The 15012-nt window shown below is 46.1% G+C and overlaps 1 long non-coding RNA gene across 5 annotated transcripts in view; it reads left to right on the forward strand.

Annotated features, from left to right (window-relative positions):
• Positions 1–14481, forward strand: part of LOC131821300 (uncharacterized) — a 68913-nt gene extending 54432 nt beyond the window's left edge. For 4 of the 5 annotated variants that reach the window (XR_009349872.1, XR_009349871.1, XR_009349870.1 and 1 more), the window contains 2 exons: positions 618–705; positions 7093–14481. This is a non-coding gene — a long non-coding RNA (uncharacterized LOC131821300). Of the gene's footprint in view, positions 1–617; positions 706–7043; positions 7060–7092 lie in introns of those variants that run through there. The other variant, XR_009349873.1, reaches the window with a different exon arrangement.
• Positions 14482–15012: the final 531 nt, after the last annotated feature.

The raw sequence follows: 15012 nt of genomic DNA on the forward strand, positions 1-15012 counted from the left end.
TCCTTTAAAGGTACCTTTTACGGGGACACCTGGCTGGTTCAGTCAGTAGAGCATGCAGCTCTTGGTCTCAGGGTGATGAATTCAAGCCTCGTGTTGGGTTAAAAAAAAAAAAAGTCTATTCAAAAAAGCCTTAAAAATAAGGATCTCTTTTACGAAACACAGAGAGTATACAATAATGGTTATCAACTCAGAATCAGGAACAATTTACGTAGCACTTTTTTTTCCCCAAATTCCCTTGCCTAAAATGGGGATAACAATGATGCCTATTGAATAGGATTTTTATGACGATAAAATCAAGTGGTTTATTAAAAGATTAAGAACACCTGGTACATCATGGCCTTTCTCCTTAAGGTTTACATATTATTCCTGTTCATTAGTATTATTAGTAGGAGGAGTATAAATGCTATTCTTTTAAATGGTCTTAACTGGTGAAAGGAGAAGACCACAATCTGTGTCAGAACCCAGTTTTGTTATTTAGCCCGTGAAATCCGCAAGGCTGGGAGCCTCTGCCCTTAACCAGTGTGCTTTGTATGTGGAGTGGTTGATTTCTTGTGTTGAAACAACTGGTCTCCATCCCAACAAAGGCAAGTACTTTGCTAAGCGTTCTCTCTCTTCAGGAAGATCTGTTGAGCTCGCTGCCTGGAAGACAGGGCACGCGTCCAGGCCCGCCACACGCAGGTTGGCCTCTCCAGCTGGTACAGAGAGGTAAGTGCCTGGGAGTGCCAGGGTAGGGGTGGGGGGAGGAGTGCAGAAGGCGGGGTGGGAAGAAGGACCAACTGTGGACTTGGTCGCAAACCAGGGATCTGCCTCAACTTGGCCCTGTGACTTCGGGTGGGTGGTTCAGCTGTCCGAGCCTCCTCTGAGCAGTGGGATCATAATAGGGGTTGACAGGGCTGGAAAGATGAAATGAAGGAATTCATATAGAGCACCTGGAACAGGGCCAGGCTTGCTGTAGGCCTTCAGTAAACATTAGCTACCCCACTAATGATGATTAAGAGCCTAACCAAAACAGACAGAATAAACAAGTAGGGGCCTTGGAAAGAGCCCACATGTTCCCTGAAGCTGGGAACATTTTCTCAGTACTCCAGGCACAGGTGTAGCTTGAGCTGTCACTGTTCAAGTCCGTGCCCAGCCTCCAGGGCCCGAGCGGGATACGTGTGGACGCCCGGCGCGGAGACTGCTGTCGGTGATGGGGCCCAACCTCAGCTCCGCTCACTTGTCCAGATCCCACAGAGCCCCTCGCACCAGTGGCTGTGAACCTGGCGGTGCCACAGCTGGCGCCCAGCCGTAGCCTTGCCCTCTCCCCGGGATCCCTGTGTACGCGTGTGGTGGAGGGGGCCCTGGGGACCTCTGCGACGGGAGCCCGAAACACCCAGCCCCGCAGCAAGGGTTTTCCTAAGGGGCAGAGCTCTGAGCTCCTTCGTGTCATGCTTTGAGGACAAGGACAGCAAGACCTCCTGGAACCCCTGGCCAGGGTAAGTGACCTGGCTCCTGGCCCAAAACCTTGGCATGATCTTTCAGGCATATACAAGGGATTTGGTGGGTGTCCTGGAAAAATGCCGGTTTCTCCACATGCCACTTGGTGCACAGCCCTGTGCAGTGCATTCGCTGAGGGAGCTGCAGGCACGGACCACTGGTCAGCCATGAGCCCAGGTGCCTCTGTTTGTTCGGGGGCTTTTTATCAAGGGCCTATGGCAGAGGCCTTCCTCGGCCCCTCTGTCAAGGCCTCCTCATGTGGGGCCGTGGAGCACTTCCAGATGCATTTCCTCCACTCAGTACTCAGGACTTTTCCAGTCCTAGCCTTTTCTCTTTCCCTCCTCCTGCATGTGGGTCCCTAAAATGGCAGGAGCCTCCTGTTCAGGACTTCCTCCGCAGGGAGACCATTCCTCGAGGCTGCGCTAAGCCACTCAACCCTGGCTGGAGCCGTTCCGTGGGAGAAAATGGGACAGTGGGGTCACTCTGCACCTTCTCTGGTTGACCCCCAGGTTATACTCTCAAAGGAAGTGACTCAAGCCTTGACTGTTAGTTCTCTCTTGACTTCCTGTTTCAATCGACTGCTCTGAAACCCGGCGACTCCGCTCTCTCTGGCTCAACTCAGCTCTTGACTAAGAGGTGCAGTAAGCAGGGTGGTTGGTGTTGAGGAGCCTGAAGCCTGAAAACCTCATGGGGCACTTCACCAGGGGGTGCCGGCGTAGTCAGCTGCGGGAGGCGGAGGCTCTCACGGGCCACTTGGCCAAGGGGTGTCAGGAAGTGGCAGTGGGAGCCACGGGGCGTTCGTGGAGGATGGCAGCAAAGTGTCTGTCCGCCCTTCCTTCCATCCTCCCTCCCTCCCTCCCCCTTTCTTTTAGATTTATATATTAGAGAGCAGGAGCGGGAGGGGCAGAGGGACAGGGAGAGAGAATCTCCAGCAGATTCTGTGCTGAGCACGGAGCCCGACACGAGGTTCGATCTTAAACCCTGAGATCATGACCTGAGCCGAAATCGAGAGTCACCCCCCAGGTGCCCCGCAAATGGTTTATATACGCTTCTTGGTTCCGAGGTAAACCATTGGTCCTTCTCTTTAGCTCCCAACACCCTGGCTGAAATCGTTGGATGGGTCACATTCGAAATCCAACAGCAAGGGCCTGTAAGAAGCCGGGGAAGCAGTCCCCTCACTATTATTTCTGGTTCTCTGAGGACGGGACGGGGAGTCGTCAGAGAGCACGGAAACTGAGTTGCACCTAATGACTGTTCTTAGATCTAAGCCTGTCCCTGGTGCCCGTGGACAGCCTGCTGGACAGTGTGTTATTGAGACTCGTGCTTCTAATTTAAAAAAAAAAAAAAATGTAGAGCTCTTTGAGATCGCTATGTCCGGTGGTCTGAGGAGACCTTAGTAACTTGACTAGTTTGCGTCTGTGATGAAAGAGGGGATCTTGTTCAACTTCATGAGGGAAAGTGGCTCCGAGTGAGGTGCGTCACCGTGGACCCCCTCCTCCAGAGCCTTGACGGTAGCCACCCTGCCTGAGGAGGAGGAAGGGAGAGAGTGGAGGGTGGGGTGACAGAGATCCTCTTCTCAGCTCTGGGCTCTGACAGATTTGGCCACACAGGGTGAGGCAGTCAAGAAACCTGGGTGGAGCGCCCTTACAGAGCTATGGAGGCCCCCCACCACGCCTGGTGGTCTTTGGGGTCTGCAGTGAGGGAGCGGGAGCTGTATTGGATGAGATTTTTTACCAGGCGAAGATTTTTAGGTTTGTTCCTGCCGGTCCTGCTGGTTAACGAACCCAATTAAACGTCCACCCAGTTAAGCTTCAGAATGAAGTTAAGTCAGTCAGTCAGCCACACAATCTGGACTTCACTGAGAAATTTCTGGATGCTGAGAAAGTGGCTACTGCAGAAATAGCAAATGGTGATCAGGAGCCCTCCAGTGGACTCTCTGGGCAAGAGCTTTTCCAGAGATGGCTCTGGGCCCAGTCACTCAGTAACAGGCCCTCAAAGGAGGAAATGGACGTACTCCCCACTAAGGCGCTCTGGGCCAGTACCAGCTCACGGGGGACTTGATACAGGGGCCTGCTAGGGTTTGCATGGCGATGGCCCTCTGCCTGTCCTGCTGAACTGGGGGATGCCTCCGAGAGCCCCCAGTGTCTTAGTGTCCTAGTTCAGGACAGAATTAGTGGCCCACTGCTGGGCCCTGTTGGATACTGAACACATGCTCGATGGTTGTGAGGTAATCTTAAGACCAGAAATCCCCATCGTGTCCCGAATCCCAGCAGATGTCTCAAATCACCTGGTGGAAGTGATTCAAGAGTCTTCCATACTAAAATATAAATGGTACCTGCAGGGATGTACAGAACTTGGCCTCAAGGAGGTCTCTTCACTCCAAGAAAAGATCATATTTCCCAAGGAGGCACCGTCTCCACCAGACCAGTGAGGTCCCCGAGGTAAAGGCTTCCTGGACTACAAACGGGGCTGTTCACTTGCCTGCTTCTCCTGGTTAATAACAAGCAGGAACGGTGTGCGCTGTCATCCACACAGAGACAGACCTTTCCCTTCCTGAGTGTGGCAAGGGATGCTCGGTCTAACGGGCAGAGCTGCGTGCAGGATGGCTGGCTAGCTGGCCTGGCCATGTCCATAAAGGAGGCTCGCTGTATTTTCGCGACCGGTACACTGTGGCGAGTGGCCTCGACATTTTTGGGGGCCTCTGGCAAGACTCAGATTGGCATGTAGAGCAAGCCTCCCTGTGGGGACTAGCCCCTGGGGTAGAAATGAGTTCTGCTCCTAATAAGCTTCTTGTTACCTGTGTGGGTGCTCCTCAGAAAGGCCCCAGTGCTGACAAGGGGGGTACATCACAAACAGGCAGACTATGCTCGTCAACCACACAGGGAGACTGAAATGTCCTTTTATTTTATTTTAATTTTTATTTTATTTTATTTTTAAGAGTTTATTTATGACAGAGAGAGACGGCAAGAGAGGGAACACAAGCATGGGGAGCTGGAGAGGGAGAAGCAGGCTCCTTGCCAATCAGAGAGCCCAATGTGGGGCTCGATCCCAGAGTTCTGAAATCATGACCAGAGCCAAAGGCAGAGGCTTAATGACTGAGCAACCCAGGCGCCCCTGAAGTGTCTCTTTACCCCAGAGCAAGCAGATCCGCTTCTAGGATCCACAGGAAGATGGCCATTGGGAATTCAGTGTAGGGAAGGAAAAATTCTTTCTCTACCCTTCAAGGTCTTCTACCTCGATTAAATTAAATTTAAATGAGACAGATTAATAAGAAAAAAAACCCAAACACTGTCATTATGTGGGCACAGAGGCCCAGTAATGAAATGAAGATCTCAGGAAATGACCAAAGTAGGCAGTTTTTATACTTTTTAGACCAAGAGACATTAAGCTTATGAAGAATTGACAGGATAAAGAAAACAGGTGTTTGGGGGCATGACTAGGGGATTCTAAGCAGAATTTAGACTGCGGTAGTAGATTAGGGGAAAAAAAATACCACAAGGTTTGTTTCTACTGTTTTCTCAGCTTTAAAGTCTCTGTCTCTGGTCGTAAAGATGTTTTTTCACTTCTTAGTACAAAGAGGGCATTTTTCACAGGGGGGATCAGTTTCCCTCTTTCTTGGGGGACAGGACAGTCTGAGTGTCCTTATATGAGCTACAACTTCTCTTTTAAAAAATCAATATGCCAGGGGCGCCTGGGTGGCTCAGTGGGTTAAGCCGCTGCCTTCGGCTCAGGTCATGATCTCAGGGTCCTGGGATCGAGCCCCGCATCGAGCTCTCTGCTCTGCGGGGAGCCTGCTTCCTCCTCTCTGCCTGCCTCTCTGCCTACTTGTGATCTCTGTCTGTCAGATAAATAAATAAAATCTTTAAAAAAAAAATCAGTATGCCAGCGTGGCACATTTTGGGGTGGCCTGCCCTTGGGCCCACATCGGAAGCCATCCTAGATGGGTCCCACGTGCCTGGGCTGCGGCTGGTGTCTGAAGAAAACACGGGGCAAAGCTCCTTGGTGTGGGTCCTGCCGGTGATTGCTTGGATGGGACACAGAAACACATGCAGCAAAGCGGAAGTTAAGCAAGGGAGGTAACCTCAGCCCAAATCTGGATGATTTTCCAGAGAAGTCGTGCACACAGCACCACTCCTCAGCGGGAAAACGCAAATCAAAAGCACAATGAGATCTCACCTTGGGGGGCGGGGGGCAACATTGCCACGCCAAAATGTGTCTCTTTGGCACCAGGATTAATTTAGGCTGATTCTTTTTAAGAAACAGAAGACTCAGGAAGTTTTTCTTTTTACCTCTTTTTGCCTTTTCCACACTGCCTGGGAGAATTTAGATAGAGGCCCTCTTCCCAGAGCCGAGCTACCATCCTACACAGTGACAGTGTAATGTGACAGTCGCTGTGGTAGACAAGGAGGAACCAAGCCAAGCCTCTGTTAAAATGCCTCCCTGCGTCTTGTTGTTTCTTTGTGGCCCAGCAAATATCTGTTTACCAGATATTTATTCTTTTTCATCTTCCTGTGAATGGCTTTCCTTCCCCTTGAAGCCTCAGACCCCTCCCCGCTTCTCCTCAGTTGAGGAGGATGTACCTAACTTCATTTTTGCCTGTCTTTGGAATGTCTTAGGTCTATGGGGATTCCCCGCATGTATATAGTTAAATTTGTTTCTCTCCTATTATTCTGCCTTGTGTCATTTTGATCATTCAGCCAACCCGCCAAAAGTACCAAGAGGGGTAGGGAGAAACTGTCCCTTCTCTGACAACCTTACACTTGGTGAGATGGCTACTGTCAAAAAGACAGGAGATAACAGGTGCTGGCCAGGAGATGGGGACGAGGGAAGCCTCGTGCACTTTGGTGGGAATGTAAATTGGTATAGCCACTATGGAAAAATGGCATGGAGGTTCCTCAGAACCTTAAAAATTGGATCACTATATGATCTGACAATCCCACTTCGGGTATGTTCATGGCAGCATTATTCAAATTATTCACAGTAGCCAAAACTTGGGAATAACCTGAGGGTGTGTAGATGGATGAAGAGATAAAGATATATATAAAGTGTGGGAGAGATATATAATGTGAGATATATATATATATATATATATATATATATATATATATATATATATATATAATTTCTGCTGTCATTTGTGGCAACATGGATAAAACCAGAGGGCATTTTGCTAAGTGAAACAAGCCAGACAGAGAAAGTAAATACTGTATGATCTCATGCATATGAGATGCATATGTGGAATCTAAAAAAAAAATCAGATTAAACTCATAGAAACAGAGAGTTGAACGGTGGTTGCTAAGGGCTGGGAGAAATCAGATGTTTGTCAAAAGATGAAAAAGTTCTAGGGAGCTAATGTTTGGTGTGGTGGCCACAGTTGTTAATACTGTATTGTGTACTTGACATTTGGTGACCGAGTCTATCTTTTTCTCTTTTTATCAAGTTTTAGGTATTTATTGATGATTTCGTGCATTTAGGGGGAAGTCTTTCCTGGATAAGTGGAAAATCGTGCAGGTGGCTTCTGGAAGCCCTGCATTTTAGGCAGGTTTATAGTGAAACATTTCATTTAGAAGTCTGGACCTTCTTTTTTTTTTTTTTTTTTTTTTTTTTTTTCTTTAGAAGTCTGGACCTTCTTCCGTTTGCTGTCATCTGTGTTTACTGAGTAGACCTTGTGTTGATTACTGGGACCCAGTGTGTCCGAGGGTTGTGGACTGAACGAATACCAGGCGCCAGACATACAGTGCTGCTCCTGTACCTCTGACCCCACGACAAAGGAGGAGAGGCCCTGCGCTTGGCAGCTTCTTGGAACGTCTCAGAAGATCTGGAGTCCGGAAGGAGAGAACAGGTCTGCAAGGAAGAGATTCTGTTAAGAGAATAGATCTTCAGACTTCTTTCTATACACAGGAAAGGTAACTGTGTGAGGTGAGGAGTGTATTACAATTACCTTAATTGTGATCATCATTTCACAATGTGTATGTATATCAAATCGTATTACGCACTTTAATTCTATACAATTTTAACAATTAAAAAGAAAGCTGGGAAAAAATACAAATAAAATGTCAAGCAGATCCCTTGATGGGTGGTTCTGTTGAGTTCAGCTTTATCCTTGCTGACTGTCTGCCTACTGGGTCTGTCAGTTACTAATAGAGGGAGTGTGGAAATCCCTCACGTTAATAGTGGGTAATCTATTTCTCTGCATTTTTGTCAGTTTTTGCCTCTTATATTGTGACGCTTTGTTGTAAAGTGCATATATTTCAGATTATTGTGTCTTCTCAGAGAATCGACCCTCCCTTATTATGTAACACCCTCTTTATTCCTTGGAAGTTTCCTTGTTCAAATGCCTTTTTTGTCTGAAATTAGTATCGCTACTCCAGCGTTCATTTGATTAGTGCCTCTGGTACCCCTCTCCCCACTCTTTTACTCTCAATATTTGTGTGTTTTTGTATTTAAATTGGGTTTCTTATAGACACCATAGAGTCCGGTCTTGTTTTTCACCTGCCCTTACAGTGTCTTCTTTTAACTGGCGTATTTAGAGCACGCCCGTTTAAAGTGATTATTGATAGTTGGATTTATATCTACCATGTTTGTCAAAATTCTGTATTTGTTGCACTTGTTCTTTGTTTTTTTCTTAATCTTCCTGTTTCTGCCTTCTCTTCTAATTGAGCATTTTTTATTATTCCATTTTCTCTTCTCTCTCAGCGTATCAGTTATATTTCTTTTTAACTTTTTAGTGGTTTCCCTAGACCTAGACTGCGCAACATAAATTTACAACTAATCTAGGTCCGCCTTCAGACAACACTGCACCACTGTCTGGGCAGTGTGGGTGTAACAGAGAATCCCCAGCTCCCCACTCCCATCCCTTCATAACACTGCTACCGTCTCTTGCACTGACCTCCGCTATGATCACCCGTATGTTGTGGCTGTTATTCCTTTGAACAGTTGTCCTTTAGAGTAAATAAGAAAAACAAAATATTGTATTTTAGTCTTCACTTATGCCTTCTCTGATACCTTTCCTTTATTCATGTAGACTCAAATTTCTGACTAGTACCATGCTCCTTCTCTCTGAAGACCATCTTTATCGTTGACTGGTGACAAAAATTCTCTCAGTGCTGTAAGTCTGAGTGTTTCACATTGAATTATGTCTCCCTCCAGAAGTTATATGTCAAAGCCCGAGCTCCCAACATGACTGTATTTGGAGACGGGGCCTTTAGAAATGTCATTGATGTCACATGTGGTCATAAGGGTGGGGCCTTATGCAATTTGGCTGGTGTCCTTGTAGGAAGAGGAAGAGACTCAAGGATGTGCGCGCACGCGCAGGGAGGTCAGGCGGTGCGAGGAGACAGCTGTCTCCAAGCTGAGCAGGAGGCCTCTCGAAAGGCAACACTAAAGCACCTTGATCTTTGACTTTCAGTCTCCAAAACTGTAGAAAAATCTACTCTCTTCTTGCTTGCATGATTTTTGAAGCAAGTCTGATGTAATTCCTGCCTTTGTTCCTCTCTAGATAAGGTGTTTTTATCCTTTGACTTTTTAAAAGATTTTTTTTTGTCTTTGGCTTTATGCAATTTGAATATGATATGCCTAGGGGTGTGTGTATGTGTGTGTGTGTGTGTTTGTGTGTGTGTGTAGATATATATTTGTATGTAGGTATGTACGTATATTGGCATTTATCCTGCTCAGTGTTCTCTGAGGTTTCTAGATTTGTGGTGTGGTTTCTGCCATTAATTTTAGAAAAATCCCAGTCATTATTATGTCAAATAGTTCTGTTTCTTTCTCTTTTCTTCTACTTTGGATAGTATCATGATACGTATGCTATACCTTTTGTAATTGCCCCACAGCTATTAGATATTCTGTTCCAATTTTTATTGTTTTTTATCTCTTTACAGTTCAGTTTGGGAAGCTTCTACTGACATATCTTCAAGTGCTCTGATTCTATCTCCAGCCCTTTCCAATCATCTGATGATCTATCAGATGATGTATACTTGATTTCTGTTTCTAGTCTTTCCTTTATATTCTCTCTTAGAGTTTCTCTCTTCATTTCCATTACCTGTCTGCTCTTGCATATTGTCTACTTCTCCCACTAAAGCCCTCGGCGTATTAATCATATGTATTTTTAATTTCCCTGTCTGATGATTTCAAAATCTCTGCCGTATCTGAATCTGGTTCTGACACCTGCTTTGTCTCTTCAGGTTTTTTCTTCTTTCCTTTTATCATGCCATGTACTTTGTTGTTGTTGTTGAAAGCCAGTCGTGAATTATCAGGTATTAGGAAGTAAATAGGCCTTTGGTATGATGTTTATTTTTACGTGGTTAAGAGATAAGCTATATTTACTGTTTCCTGTCTCTGTAGCATCAGAGGATTCAGTTTCCACTAGTGTCTTTGTTTTTGTCCCCCAGCATCTTTCGTTTCCCTAGAAAACAGTTCTACTGTAGAATTTGAGCTTACAGTTCTTTTCAGCTGTAATCCACTATTATAAATCAAGAGCCCTGTTGATGTTTGGTCAGGTCTAGACTGAGGACACTCATTCTAGAATCCTGGGATTAGGTCTTAGTCTTTTAGTGTACCTGCCCCCCTGGGCTGGGACCTTCTCAGGTGTTTCTTTACCCGCCCCCCGCCCCCCGCCCCCCCCCAACACCTTATGTGAAGAAGGAAGGCTCAACAGCCTTGAGTTGCTCACTTCCCTTACCCCCAGTCCCGTAAGGTTTCTCCCTCGCTGGGTAAGCCTTTGTTGTGGAGAATGCTCTTGGCTTCTTTCAAGATAGTTCTTTCTTGCCTCTCCCTGGCCCAACAGGAAGCAGTTTTGCTCTGCTCCTTATCAAGAGGAGCTGCGGAGGATTCTCGGAGTAGACACCATCATTGTGGAGTAGGTGGCTACCTTAGATGGGTCCCCCAGGAGTTTTCATCTCTCAAGCTAGTCCACAGCTCACTGAAGCTGCCGTTCAAGGCCAGCGCCTCCTGCCTCGGGGGTGCAGCATTATAGTCCGTGCAGTCTGATATCTCTGTCATCGCCGGCTCCTCTAGGATTAGGGTGCAGTTGGTCCCATGACCTCAATTCTCTGATGTCCCCACCAAGACTCATTGATTTTTAATCTGTTCATATTTTTTCTTGTTGTGAGGATGGGAGTAAAGACTTGCAAGCCCTTTAAGTGTTGGTGTAGAATCTTTCCTTTCGATTTTAGACAGTGTTTCTGTTAGCTCTTTGGACATATTAAAAGAGCTGATGAAAGTCCTTATGTAGTAATTCCAGTGCCTGTGCTTCCTTGGGACAGTTCTAGTTCTGTTGCCTGCTGTCCTCTCCATACGTGGGCCATCCTTTTCTGATTCTTCGTGTGCCTCGTAAAATTTTATTAAAAACTGGACATTTTGAATATTGTAATGTGGCAACACTGGAAATGAGATTCCCTTCCTACCGGGCTTCCTTGTTGCCACCTGTTACAGTTCGTGTTTATTTAGGACTTCTCTGAATTAATTCCGCAAAGACTCTCTTCGTTTTTGTATATAGTCACTGAAGCCTTGGTTCAGTTAGCTCAGTGTCGGCTAATGGCGGACGGAGATTTCCTTGAGTGCCTGGAACAAATAAATCTTGCCATCATTTCTGAGAGGCTCAGAATATATTTCTAGGAACATGTGCAGTTACGACAATACAGACACTGGAAGATAAGGTTATGCTTTTCACCTTTAAAGACTATCATAGTTTGATTCTGGAAGTCAGATGGGGGGCACTGGCGGGCACTGTGTACTTACTCTAGCCATCGGTAGCATCTCTTAGGGTTTCTGTACTTCACACTCTTGATGAAGCTAGAGACATGTTGTTGCTCCGCACTCGAGTTGACCAAGCTGGAAAGGGAAGCTTCCTGCCCCATCCTCAGTTTGCCTGCAGCCCAGGTCCATGGCGCACCTACCACATGAGATCCACTCGATCTTTCTGCTGGGTAAGAATTTCCTTCTGGGGCTGAAGAATTTCCTTCTGGGGCTGAAGAGAATGTTCTGGAAATAGATAGTGAGGTTTGATGCAAGAATTTATAAATATACTAGAGACCTCTGAATCGTACATTTTAATAGGGTGAACATGATGGTATGTGCATTGTCTCTCAGTAACAATGTTATTTTACAAAAGAAGAAATAATACTGTGGAGAGCATAAATCCATCCATGTACTCAAAAAATACCAATGGACCGGCCACCATTTGACATTTCTAGGGACTAGGGACCAACAATTGAACACAAATTCTTTCCCTTGTAGGCCATATATTCTGGTATTAGACAAAAAGCAGTGAGGTAGCTTTTCGTAATATCTCTGTATAATATCTTAAGAAGATAAGCATGCTCAAGAGTATCAAATAATTTGATTTACGGCTTCCTAACTGCCCTTCATGTATGATCTAGTCTGTAGTTTCTGCTCATTAGGGTCCCAAAAAGCAACAAGTAAACTTTTCTCAAAACAAACACGATAGCGAAACTTTACACAGAATTGCCAAAACATTGAAGGAACCAAGATGTCCTTCACTAGGTGAACGGCTGAATAAGCGGTGGTACATGCAGACAGTGAAATATTATTTAGCATGAAAAAGAAATGAGCTATCAACCCATGAAAAGACACGGAAGAACCTTAAATGCATTACTAAGTATTTGAAAAGGCTCCATCCTGTAGAATTCCAACCATAGGACATTCTAGAAAAGACAGAATCAGGGAGACACAAAAAGTTCAGTGGTTGCCAAGGGTTGGGGTCATTGGGATGGTGAGCAGGCGGAGCACAGGAGTTCCGGGGCCACGCGACCCTGTTACTGTCCTGGTGGCCACGCAGCGGTACTGGTTTGTTCACAGCCACAGACTACACAACATCAAGAGTCCTCTGGTTTCTTCTCCAGACTCCCGTGGAGTCTCTCTCTCCTCCTCACTCCTGATATTCAACCACATGGCGTCTTCTACAAAATATGAAACTCTCCTAACTCAGGATCTTTGCCCAGAACCTTTCATCTGGCTTACTCGTATTTATCCTTCAAGTTCAGCTTTCGTGTTCATCCATCTCTTGGAGTAGCCGTTTTGACCTCACAGCCTCTGTCTGAATCCATTGTATTCTCTCCTTGTACCATGTCCCTTATTGGACGCACTGACCACCATCTGTGTATTTACTCGTTTACTGTCTGGGCCCCCAGCTGGGTGGCCCGTTTGATGAGCGTAAGGAAGGCGTCTGCCTTGTGCACTGATGTATTCCCAGCACATAGCCCGGGGCCCAGCTGGAGTAGGTGCTCAGTGCACCTGCTGACTGTGAACAAATGAATGGACTTGGTGAGGTTGGTGTTACTAGCTTAGAGTACTTTAGCCACTCACCCGCTGCCACACAGCTAGCAAGTGGACAGAAATGGAGGAGGCCTCAGAAGTATAGTTCCTAGGTTACTATACCATCTGGGAAAGTATTTGCTAAGAAAAGAGGGATGGGGCATGGAAAGGGCAGTGGAGAAGATTCCAGAACAGTGACTCTCAGGGAGATGGTCCCAGGTATGGTGGATGGGGTGAGAATGTGCAAGCTGCATATTCAGTATTTTACTTTTGTTGAGAAATATCTTCTGTTTTCATAAAACAGACTGCTGAGACTATCCTTTCCCCTGGCTCGGAAGGAGAATAGGAAATACAGCGCTTTTCCTCTAAAGGGCAGATTTGTTTGGTTTTCCAGAAGGAAGCAGGTTTCAAAGTCGATAGGGAAACCGCCGCCCTAGGGCTTTCTAGCATTTCCTGAAGCAGAGCAGAGGTCTGTGGGGCATGGGACCCCTCACAGAGGGGAAGGTGGGTCTTGGCGACACCTGTCAGGCTTCATGTCCCCCCCCCCCACTGCCTGCCCTCCACACCCTGCCTTCTGCCCATTGCTCAGAGGCCACACGCCTCTCCAACCGCAGCCCTCCCTTTCACCCGCGTCACCTCCGTGGGCTTAGCCTCTGCCCTCCGCCTGGACTAGGCTGCTTGTCATTCTCTCTGCTGGGCGGTGAGAACCCGTGTTTCTCGCTGAGATTAGTTTCGGTGGCCCTATGGCCGTCTGAGAAAGGAAGGCTGGGTAGTCCATGAATCAAATCCAAGGGCGGACAGTTGATCTGAAGGGAGAAACCAACGTGGTACGGCATAAGGGCGGCGGTGGGGACTGTGTTTGGGTAGAGGCTTCTGTTTCTTTCTCGGCTTGGATCGTGAGGTGTGTTGTTTTGGCATGTTGTGGTTTTTTGTCTGTCCACTTGTTAATATATAGGTTAAAACTAGTCTTTCTGGGAGAGGACCCTTATTTATCTAGAGTGATTTCACACATTTTTGGTGAGATGCAGTAGCATTCCCTTTTCAAAGGACTGATGGGAAGGGAAGAGTGAGAACAACTTCTTATGCCAAAGAAACCAGATACGGTGTGAGGAGACTGTTCATCGACATTTAAATCCCCACCTACCGTTTTTGTTTTTAAGAACTTCGCTAGGAAGGAAATTGACTAAGTCAGAGCTGGGAGGAACTTTTGAAAAGAACCCAGCTTCTCATTATTGTATATACGGAACAAGAGGCCCAGAGAGGGTACGTAACTTGTCCAAAGTCACAGAGCACTTCAGAGTGGCTGGGGCCGATTTCTAGCCTGGAGCTCAAGTGGGAAGCAGTATCTCTTAGTGAAAGGAAAGTCGTGTGATTTTTAAAGAGTTTCTTCTATTTTTTGTTATACGGTTATTGTAAGAGAAGTTGGAAGAACTTAGTGTTTTAATTTCTCTGGAGTCCTAACCACTTCAAAATGATCATTGTTAGTATTTTTGCTGTGTAATTTTCCAGATCTTTCAATGTATATGTATCCTGGCAAAAATGTTGTATTTATTAAAATTGGATCACACTGTGCATACTTCTCTGTAATGTAATTCGTAACAGATGCTTAACTTATTGTATTGAGTGAATGTACCTTTGTTAATTTAATCAGTGCCCTAGATAGACATATAAGCTTTTTCAGATGTTAAGCTCTTACAAGATGCTGCATTAAAGATTTTTGTTTGTACCTTTGTTGCTGAAGTTGTGTCTCTTTACTGATAGGTGTGTATTTTTGTAGGAATGTAGTGCTGTGGTGTGGGGTGGCTGTGAGCTCCAGCTCTGGAATTTACTGTGTGTCTTTACACACATCACAACGCTTCTGGGCTCCAATTTCTTCATCTTTAAGTGGGAGCAGTCATACTACAGCTCAGCTGGACGTGCTGGGAGGATTAAATGAGATAATACATGTAAAGTCATTAGTTAGTGCCTAGCACATAGCAAGTCCGGAATCTGTAATAGCTGGTGTTAGTGCCTCAAGAAGATTAGTTCGTCAACACAACCCCCTTCGTTTTCTTTCTTCCTTTTCTTGATTAAAGATTTATTTATTTTATTATTTATTTACTTGACAGAGAGCACAAGCAGGGAGAGTGGAAGAAGGAAAAGCGGGCTCCCTGCTGAGCAGCAAGCTGGTTGCGGGATCCGATCGCAGGATCCCGAGATCATAACCTGAGCCAAACACAGTGACTCAACCAACTGAGCCACCCAGGCGCCGCCCCCGCCCTC

Source organism: Mustela lutreola, chromosome X (assembly GCF_030435805.1).
Source record: "Mustela lutreola isolate mMusLut2 chromosome X, mMusLut2.pri, whole genome shotgun sequence".
Lineage (NCBI taxonomy): Eukaryota > Metazoa > Chordata > Mammalia > Carnivora > Mustelidae > Mustela > Mustela lutreola.